Source organism: Leptidea sinapis, chromosome 40, assembly GCF_905404315.1.
Source record: "Leptidea sinapis chromosome 40, ilLepSina1.1, whole genome shotgun sequence".
Classification (NCBI taxonomy): Eukaryota; Metazoa; Arthropoda; class Insecta; order Lepidoptera; family Pieridae; genus Leptidea; species Leptidea sinapis.
Genome location: NC_066304.1, coordinates 596,793 through 607,928, shown reverse-complemented (window position 1 = coordinate 607,928; position 11,136 = coordinate 596,793).

The window sequence follows — 11,136 nt, the reverse complement described above, 5'->3', positions numbered from 1 at the left end:
TGAAGTTAAATTTGGATCTATTACAACATTAATTGCAGAATATTTACATCGAAAAGAACCTGCATGGCAGGGAAGTATATTATTATTCCGATGAATATTTAAATCTTGTAGAAATTTAAAAAATGAAGAAAAATCTTGCAAGATAAACAACTGTCTCGGAAATGAAGACGATTGATAAGCAATAAGATTCTTAAGAAGATTGTTCGTCGGCAAGCTATAGAGCTTTAAAATAAATCTTTCTTTAAGATAACTAAATCTAATACACAAAGGAGGAAGGTTGGCCTCGATTTGCATAGCAGCTATTGGGCTAGTTTTAAGTGCACCCAATATTGTACGCATACATTTATTTTGTATTTTATCCAGACTATCAACAATTTTGCTGTCTGCGGCGAAACAATGAAAGCCATATTCAAAATGACTACGAATAAGCGATTTATACAAAATTAACAATATTTTAGGGTCCGCTCCCCACGACGTTGCACACAAAGATTTTAATACATTATAAGCTTTATTCGCTTTAATTATAACACTATCTGTATATTTTTTCCAAGAAAGTTTTGGAGTAAATGTTACACCTAGAAATTTTATGTCACATGAAATAGGCAGTGGAATGCCATTGTATAAAATGGGAGGTAATATGATGCGTTTACGACCAATCACAAAGACTTTTGATTTGGTTGGATTTACATTTAAATTAAGATAAGAAAAGTATTGATATAAATTTACAAGTGCTTTATTAATAGTAGCGGCTAAATTAATCAGATCAACTCCCGATACATAGACGACTAAGTCATCTGCATACTGTAGGTTTACTATATTTGGCCCCAAAATAAGGTTCAATCGTCTTATGTACATAATAAAAATTAAAGGAGACAATATTCCCCCCTGACAAACACCTAGAGAAGAAAGTCGTGGTCCATACAAATGTTTATTAAATTTTACATATACTTTTCTGTCAGTCAAAAAGGATTGCATCCAATTTATTATTTTACCTGGTATCCCTAACATTGATAACTCGTCACAAAGCACGGCAATATTTACACTATTGAAGGCACCTGAGATGTCAAAAAATACAGACAAAAGATATTGATTACTTGCTAAACATTGATGCGCATCAAGCTGTAACTGCGCTATACTCTCCCTAGAAGACCGACCTTTGCGAAAACCAAACTGATTATTAGGCAAAAGACAATTTTGTTCTATAAAGAACTCGAGACGTTGTTTTAGAAGCTGCTCAAATATCTTCCCAACACAAGACGTGAGAGCTATAGGTCTATAAGAGTCAGGTAACATTTTATTTTTGTCTGGCTTTAAAACTGGGATTAAACAGTCTGTTTTCCATTCTGCAGGAATAGTATTCTCCTTCCATAGGCGATTAAGATTATTTAAAAAGATGTTGAGACTGTGGCAATTAAGTTTTTTGAGTAAAATATATGGAATGGTATCAAGACCGAAAGATGTATCTCTTCTAGTAAATAAAGCGGATTTTAGTTCTTGTAAAGAAAAAGGCTCTATCAAATATTTATTACTATCATTAACAACATTTACATAGTTAGTTAACTCATTTGATACAAAGTCAGAAGTATACTTTTGTAGAAAATCTGGAATCCAACTATCATTTAACACACTGTCAGGAATGTAAGTTTTGTTAAATTTGCGCATGTATTTCCAAATTGAAGACAAAGGAGTACAACGATTAAATGAATTGCACAAGCCTATCCAGCTATTTCTTCTTTCACTTTTTAAGATAAGTTTTTTTAAAGCCCGCAATCTCTTAAACTCCACATAATTTTCATCAGTGGAGTTTTTAAAATTAATGTAACCATTTTTAGCATTTAAAACTGCTTCTGTACACCTCTGATTCCACCAAGGCGACCAAGGATATTTAAAAGATTTTTGTGAACAAGAACTAGTAGCATTATTACTATTAGAACTTTTGGAAAACAGACAGCTAGGGATTGACTGCTTGGCAGCAGAAAGTAAAATATTACAAAAGGAATTAAAAGCATCTATTGAAGATAAAGTGTCAAATTTAACATCATCCAAATAAGAAACAACTAAGTTACTATACATATTCCAATTCACCTGCTTATAATTAGGGTGAGTGGGCAAATGTAGATTATTACATAATGTGTTTTGCAAACTAATACTATCACTACTTACTGCCATTTTTATTATTACAGGGAGATGATAACTACTGCCCAGAGGACTGTCAATAACTGACCAGTCACATAAAAGAGCCAAAGATGGAGTTACCAAAGTCAAGTCAAGAGCATTAGGACGCCAAGATGGAGATCCTATTGTGGTAGCTTGACCTTTATTCAGAATAACAAGACCATTCTCATCTATAACCTCTAAAACATCTTTACCTCGAGGCAATGTATCAACACATCCCCACAACATGTGATGAGCATTGAAATCACCTGCAAATATCATTGGCTCTGGAATGGACTTAATTAAACTGTTTAAATTGTTTTTATTAAATGGAGGATTTGAATTGGAAGGACTGTAAAAACTCACAATACTCAGTTCTTTGTTATTAATTTTAATTTTAATGCAAACATCTTGTAGAGCACTATCATAATATGTATTTATGTTAGAAAATGTGATATTATTATGAATAAAAATTGCTACACCATTGTGTTTATTACCACAATCATTCCTTATTGTGTTATAGCCTTTTATTAAAAAATACTGATGTGGTTTTAACCAAGTTTCCGAAATTATAGCAATATGGATATGATTTTCATATAAAAACCTTGTAAAAATAAGCCTATTACTAATAATACTTTGAGCGTTCCACTGCACTATATTCAATGTATCCATAATAACAATTAACTAGGTGTCTTTTTTCTAAAAGTGTTATTCAGAATTTCCTTAATACTATTTGAATTTATAGTTAACTTATCTTTATTTGTACAAATTTGTAAAACTGCTTCAACCAAGAGGTTCATAAATTTGTCAGATTTTATAAGATTGCTCAGGTGTGTGTCAATATACTTTGAGTTTAATTGAGGGAAAGCAGATTCATTGAAGAGATCTGAGTATCTAACACTACGGGACTTCACTTTGTTTTCTTCAATTTTTTGTTTTTTCAGAGGACAGGTAGATGAGATAGCTATGTGATCTCCACCACAGTTGGCACATTTTGTTAAAGTTTTTGGACACATTTTAAAATTGTGATTGTCAGAACATATGGAACAAACTTCATTGTTTCTACAAAATTTAGCAATATGGCCAAATTTCATACAGCGTAGACACTGTTTAATAGGGGGTACATATACATTAACCTCATGCCTCCAGTGATCAAGTGTTACATACTCAGGTAACAACGTTGATGCAAATGTGACTGCAACAGTTTGCGTTGGAACAAAGGAGACAACACCCTGTGGGTCCTTTACTCGCCGCATGAACCTTCTCACAGCAATAACTTTTTTACTCGATGCAATTAATTGATGAATTTTTTTGTTGGAGTAATCAGTGGGAACAGAAGTAAGAACTCCAGTGACCTCCGTTTCAGAAGCCGGAATTGAGGCAACCATCTCCAACTCGCTAAGTAACTTTTCATTTTTTAAAAATACATTCGCATTGTTAGGCAGGTCAAAGGTAACACCAACTTTAAAAGCATTAACGGACCTCAGGTGCAACACACCCGATACGCAATGCCTCCTGATTCCATTTGACAGACCCAACCTGTCCTTGTCTGATATTTTGACTTCACCCTGCTTGCGATTGAGAAATACAATAAATTCCTTATTTGAATTTTCGTCGTATAACCTATAATAATTTGTCGCTCTATAAGGGGTATACTTCTCTTTATCCTTTCTTCTTACAATGAGACGTTCAGTCACCTCCGCGTCAGATACCGAGGATTCGGATAGGGGAAGTTCGTCTGCTGGTTCTGCGTCGCTCTGGCCGTTCTTCGGCCTTTTACCTGTACGCTTCCCCATGGCGATGGGGAAGCGCACTTAACAATTTATATATACAAAAATCGAATATTTATAAACCAGGATAAACAATTTACAAGTATGAAAAATATATGCACTATGAACAATAATTTAAACAATTTTTTTTTGTATAAGCGCGCCTTCCTTCGTTCACTCGTTCCCGCCAAAAAACTCTTTGGGATATACCATAGCCTACTAATAGTGTAGTTAGAATAATAGTAGGCTATGGTTAAATTGAAAAAAGAAAAAATACTTTGGGGACTGAAAGTGTTCACACAGCCTATTGCCTAATCGTACGCCTGGGGTGCGTTCTGTTTTTGCGTTATCTTTTCAACTCGCTCCTATGTTCAGAACGACCATGGTGTCTTGAGGCATAATGACATAACATTAAAGCTTTATCGTCAAAAGTCAATTTTCTTGCAGAAACACAATTGCACCAATCAAACATTCTTAACAAAATGGATAAACGCGGAAAGTTTGCCAATTATCAATTGTGATGGTTGAAAAGTTGCACTTTCCGAGGTCCGGAACGGTTGAGTTTAGTCAACTGAACGTTAAGTGGGCTCTACACTCGGCCGTGAATCACGACAAAAGTTTACAGCCGCGATTCGCGTCTGAACTCTGCGCGAAAAATATGCCCTTTACATTTGTAACTTTGCCAGTTATGTTCGCAATAACGTTCGCGCCTTTGATAGAAATGGACGTCGAAGTTGCTGCTGCCGTGACTCTGTGCGCTCTAGCGTGCTGCAATTATATGTATATTAAAAATAAAAAACAAATAAAGAAGATGATGGATGACAGGAATTCATCGCAAAAGAACCAGGTAATCAAAATCATTATTACGACCCACCACTTTGCAGTCTTCCCAGCCGGGAAATGACAGTGATTTCCCGCGACATATCATCATCATGTCATCATTCCGTAATAATACTGATAAAATTCAACACTTCAAAGTTGATATATTCCTAGTTTAGAGTGGTCTATGTTATTTAATTAATTATTTTTTTCAGTGCAACTATGGGAAAGCATTTGAGTGAATTTGTAGTTGAACCTTCTGGAGGAGTAAAAAAATACTAGAATGTCGCTCAATCACGAGTCACGTCCGCTACTAATTCTATTGCCAGGGCCGGATTTACACTTAATGGCACCCCTGGGCACCAGAAAAAAATCCGCCCCAATACTGGAATTTTACTTAAACTTATAGTTTATATATTGTATTTTTGAAAACTAAAATAACTAATTTATTGCAGAAACTTTATTATATGTTACCTATATATTCTATAAACATGAATTTACAAATAATGGATAAATTGAATTTCTTGAATTATCAATTTAACCAAAAATTATTAATGAACTCAAGAATGAATTAAGTATATTGAGCAATCTTGATAAGACTAAAAAAAATTTTTTTCACTTTCAAAATTTTGCCGCCCTAAAAAATTTGCCGCCCTGGGCACTTGCCCCAACTGCCCCTATTGTAAATCCACCGCTGACTATTGCGAAAACAGTGCGAGTGTAGACACGCTCGCGACGTTATCGTTCACGCAGTATGAACTAAGCGTAAATCCTTTGTCGTGGGACATAATATCGACATCGACTGGGGAACACTGAGAAGCGCGATCGCGAAGGCGTGAAGCTATCTACTCGAGCATTTCACGGTATTCGCATACTGTACAGAGCGCATTACAGTTGTGCTCTGAACAGTATATAACAATAGAGCCCAAGCGCGACTTTGATAACGATAAGTGGGCGTTGTGCTTGGTAAGCAGAAGGAATAAAATAGTTAGTATACTAGCGTAGTATTCTAAGTTTATACCTGAAATACACAATTAAAATGTATCCACCCCACAGACGTTTAAGGAAAACCTTCATCTACGATACAGATTTTTTGCATGTATTAGTATACTAAGACTTACGGCAAACGTTGTTTTACTATACATAAATTATTTTGTTTCGTTTTTTTTTCTCTGATGTAACTTTAACCTTACAAATCCTATTTTCGGGTTATTAAATAGCATATAATATATAAAACTCACAAAATAGTGGTTTTCTATTGCTAACAGAATTATCCAAATCGGTTCAGTAGATCCAGAGATAAAGGCCGGCATCGCTCTTGTGATTCCTCTGGGGTAAGAGAATGTGGGCGGCAATGATCACTTATGCCGTATGCTCGTTTGTCCTCCTTTTTCATAAAAAAGATTAGCCTTTAGAAAATTGTGATACTTAATGATTTTAGATGAAAGAAATTATTTTATGTTTTCGTCAATTTTACAATATTTTATATTATTCTGCTATTTGGGACGAATACAACAAATTAAAAATCATGAAAATCAGACTTTGCGTGATGCATGTAAATTGGAACTAAGAATTTTTTATGATGATCTCAATAACTTACTAAAAATTACCACGCTTCAGACACTCATACTGTAAGTATATATATCTGTGGTGTGTACGTCACGATTCCACAAAGCATCCCAATCCCGGTATCTCTTGTGAAAACATCAAGGTTTTGTGGTTATCAAGAATGCTTAGCATCAAGGTTTAGTAAGAATTCCACGTAAGCCTATTACTCCACTTTGTCCTCCACTTCGTCGAACGATCCTAGTTACCAATTCCCCAGTCCCACGGTTATGTAAAATTTTAAATTCTTATAGCGTAGCTGATATTGACATATTTGCTGATTCCTTAGCCAAATTCCGCAAGACCATTTCCACCAACATTGGCAATCTTTAATAATGTTATAATATGAAAATTAATGTAACTGTGTATCACTATGTTACCTACTCATTTATTAATTTAAAAAAAAACTATTTAATTCTTAACTTATTATGCATGCTGTGTTTATTTGTAAGTAATCACTACATTTAGTTCCTAGTTTTTAGTTCTACTTTTTATATAATATGTGTGTATTATTGTAAGTGATTGTAAATAAACCTAATAAATAAATAAATACTACGCTCCAGACACTTATTCTTATAGGTTTTCCTCGCAGATTTATAAAAGATTTTCATCGGGATGTTTTAAATTATTAATACAGGTACTTGCCCATTATTCTGATTTCTTATCCTCACACTGAGTCGTAGTGCGGCTGTAGTGACAACCCTTCTCGTAAAGTTGATGAAATGGGCTTGGTTGGTTATGCAACAGGATCTCGGTGAGTAGGTGATTTTCGCAGGTAGGTTTCCCGCCGATACGGTCAACTGTTCACGAGAATGAGGTGCCCGACGGATTATAAATTAGCGCATCACACGGTTAGTTGTAACCAAGGCCAGAGCTTCCACTAACTGCAACGAAACTGTATCATGAGACTAAAAGTCCGATTTTCGGCTATGCTGCCCTACCTTGAACGGCTGCCGTCATTGCAATCAACCAGGATGAATGTCCATCTCGCAGAGATCGTGAGTGCCATGGACGCAACCGCGCTCTTCAACAAAACAATCTTGTCTTCCTCCTGCAAAAATAATAAGTTATAACAAACACAATTAAAATTTCTCACCGTACATGTTGCCACCAGAACATTCCAAAGTATGCGCATCTATCAGAATACCATGTAAATAAGCATGTACAAGGGCCACCCTGCGGAGAGCAGATACTGCGATGGAAAAATCAGCACACGTCGCGCCTCAGGGTGCTCCAAGCCTCTTCCGTAGACTTTGTGGCACACCGTTGGATCCATTAAACATTAAAAAATAAAAATTTCAGAAAAACTTAAATACGGCCAATTTATAAGGCTCGGCGCACGTGGACGTGTTTTCGACTGATGCTTTTTAACAATAATTTTACATCAAAAATCACAATTTAATCAAATGATGATTTATGATGTAATTTTACAGTAAAATAATTATTTATCTTATTATACTCGTTTTTATAACAGGTGTGTTGTAGTATTTTCACCAATTATACATTATAATATTATGTATTTTTGTAACTCCTGCGGGTGATTGTAATTGGTAAATTGAGTGTTGATTGACTTGCCTTTTAGTATTGCTACTATGACTATTATTATATTGAAATATTGTGAAAGTAACTCTGTATCCCTAACAGGGCGTAAACTTTCAACCCAACCGGCTTATCCGATTTGAATGAAATTTTGCACGATAGTTCACGTCAGGACCAAAAGGTTAAAAAAGAAATTAGAGAACCTCCTCAAAATTATTTGTTTCTTAGTAATTTCTTTGATTAACGCGAGTGTTACACATTAAAATAAAACACTTTTGAAAGGATTAAAACGCGTGTAATTGTAACTTTGTTTTTACATTAGATTTTACGTAAAAGTTACATTTTTGTTTTTCTAATGTAAAAACAGTTACAATTACACGCGTTTTAATCCTTTCAAAAGTATTTTATTGAAATATTTATTTAATTGCAAATCAAAGCTGAAAATGAAAAATAATTGGTCACTATTACCTACATAGACTTAAGTATAATAATGAATATAAATAGGGGACATCCGCCCTAGTTCTATGTTGGAGCTCATTCTGTGGCACAACACCACCTTGGACTAAATAATCACAATAAATTATTGCAACTACGATATTATCTTAGCAATATTTAATTAGATTAATTTACTAAGACAATAGCCATACAATTTGTATGTATTATACAGAAGTATATATGTATGCAATGAAAGATAGCGTATGGAAAACAATCACAGAAGACAAGCTGTGTGCTGTTTTAAGAAACACAAAAATTGGGGATTTCTCCATATTGAGAAGTTATAATTATATTATAAGGTTAATACCTCTTAAATAAAATTAATACTTAAATAAATTAATACTTAAATAAAAAGAATACTGGGAGAGTTTCTTGCGCCGCTTCTTCTCTCTCAGAGCGCCATTTGTTTCCGAAGCGGTGGTAGTGTAAGAAATGACCTCAAAATGAAATTGCAAAGGAATCAATTTTGAGAAAATAAATGCCTTTTATGCCAGGAAAATTGAGGTATTATAACTTTACAACTTTGACTTGCATTTTCGTTACTGAATATTTTAACATAGTTTTCGTAAATTCAAGTCGTCTGATTTAATTGAGAATTTACACACTTTAGGTACACAATATTATCAAGGGTCAATGGCAATAAAATATATTCTTACTTTCAAAGTCAGATAAACTTTATTCAATTAGACTTAACATAAACGGTTTTGAACACTATAAATATTTCTTTTAAATCTATCTTAAGCTCGCACTCGAGCTTGTCAGAAGACCATACAAGAAACTGAACGGCTTTTTCAACCAATAGAGTATTTTACAATGCCTGTAATATACAATGGGGAAAATTGAACCTTGTCCAATTTAACCCCCAGAAGACTCAAGTTTGCGCGTTTACCACTACAAAAACCCCATTTGTCGTATCACCGCTCTTCGAGAACACTTCCCTCAAAGCCTTGCCTAGTATCGGAATACTGGGTCTCGAAATCTCGAGCGGTTGCCAATTTCGTGGTCATCTGGAAGGCAAAGCCAAATTGGCTTCAAAGAAACTGGGCGTCATTAAAATACACATGGAGTATTGCTGTCATCTCTGGTCTGGCGCACCCCAGTATCAGCTCGATCCATTTGACCGCGTGCAACGCAGAGCAGCTCGAATTGTCGGGGTCCCAGTGCTCTGTGAACGGCTGGATCACTTGGCGTTGCGTAGAGACGTCGCTTCATTGTGTGTCTTCAGGACAAACGAGCGACGAGACACCTAGTGTTAAGTGATCACCGCCGCCCACATTCTCTTGCAACACCAGAGGACTCACAAGAGCGTTGCCGGCATTTAGGGAAGGTGTACGCGCTTTTTTTGAAGGTACCCATGTCGTATCGTCCCGGAAACACCGCACAAGGAAGCTCCTTCCAAAGCTCTGTAGTACGTGGTAGAAACCGCACGCTTGGTTATAATTAAGCTATATTATAGTAAGCCAGAGGATTTTATGTCGCTATTAGAACGAATTCTCCATATTTAAAAATAGTAGATTTTACAACGAGTGCACAAAACGAACCATTTTTATCCGAGACTTTTAGCAATGTCGAGGATAAAAAGGTTTTGAGGACGAGTTATAAACTCTGCTTTTCATTTCGATTGCGAGGAAATAAAACAGTAGCATAACATGGACATTTTTAACAATTTTAGCAAATTTGAAGAAATTAATAAACGCACGAAAAAACAAGACCTGTTTCCCGTCGCTTTTTTTTTTAATTTTACGACATTGATATAAGGCTAGGGCTCCACACCTATACAGCCTACTATTGAATTAATTTGGTAATATAATATATATTTTTTTAATTAATTAAATAATCTATCGTATTTAAACTTAAATTTTAATATCTTTTATGTCTTTAAAAACACAGGCAAATAAATTAAAGTAAATATTAAAAAATAACAAATTCTATCTCTGAACTTTTTATTGTGTTTGGCTGTATGGCTCATTTTCTTTGCCTATAGATAGCATATAGATACATTTATGAGTAGATCCTTTTGTGCACTTGTGCACAAAAATCGATTTTGTGCAGCCTATATCGTGCACAAATAAGCAATTTCAGAGCATGAGAAGTGAAAAATATGTTTTCTATTTTTTTTCGTAACTATTTTTAAATTTCTCAGCAATTTTATATCTTTCTTTTTGGTCTCGAATCACCATCAAAATATTATAACAGATTGTATGTGTGTTTATACAATATTGGGCACATTGCTAGTCGGATGCAGCGCCTTACAAACTAATTTGTTTTGTATATACAAAACAAATTAGTTTAAATATAAATAAATAATATTACAGGCATTGTAAAATACTCTATTGGTTGAAAAAGCCGTTCAGTTTCTTGTATGGTCTTCTGACAAGCTCGAGTGCGAGCTTAAGATAGATTTAAAAGAAATATTTATAGTGTTCAAAACCGTTTATGTTAAGTCTAATTGAATAAAGTTTATCTGACTTTGAAAGTAAGAATATATTTTATTGCCATTGACCCTTGATAATATTGTGTACCTAAAGTGTGTAAATTCTCAATTAAATCAGACGACTTGAATTTACGAAAACTATGTTAAAATATTCAGTAACGAAAATGCAAGTCAAAGTTGTAAAGTTATAATACCTCAATTTTCCTGGCATAAAAGGCATTTATTTTCTCAAAATTGATTCCTTTGCAATTTCATTTTGAGGTCATTTCTTACACTACCACCGCTTCGGAAACAAATGGCGCTCTGAGAGAGAAGAAGCGG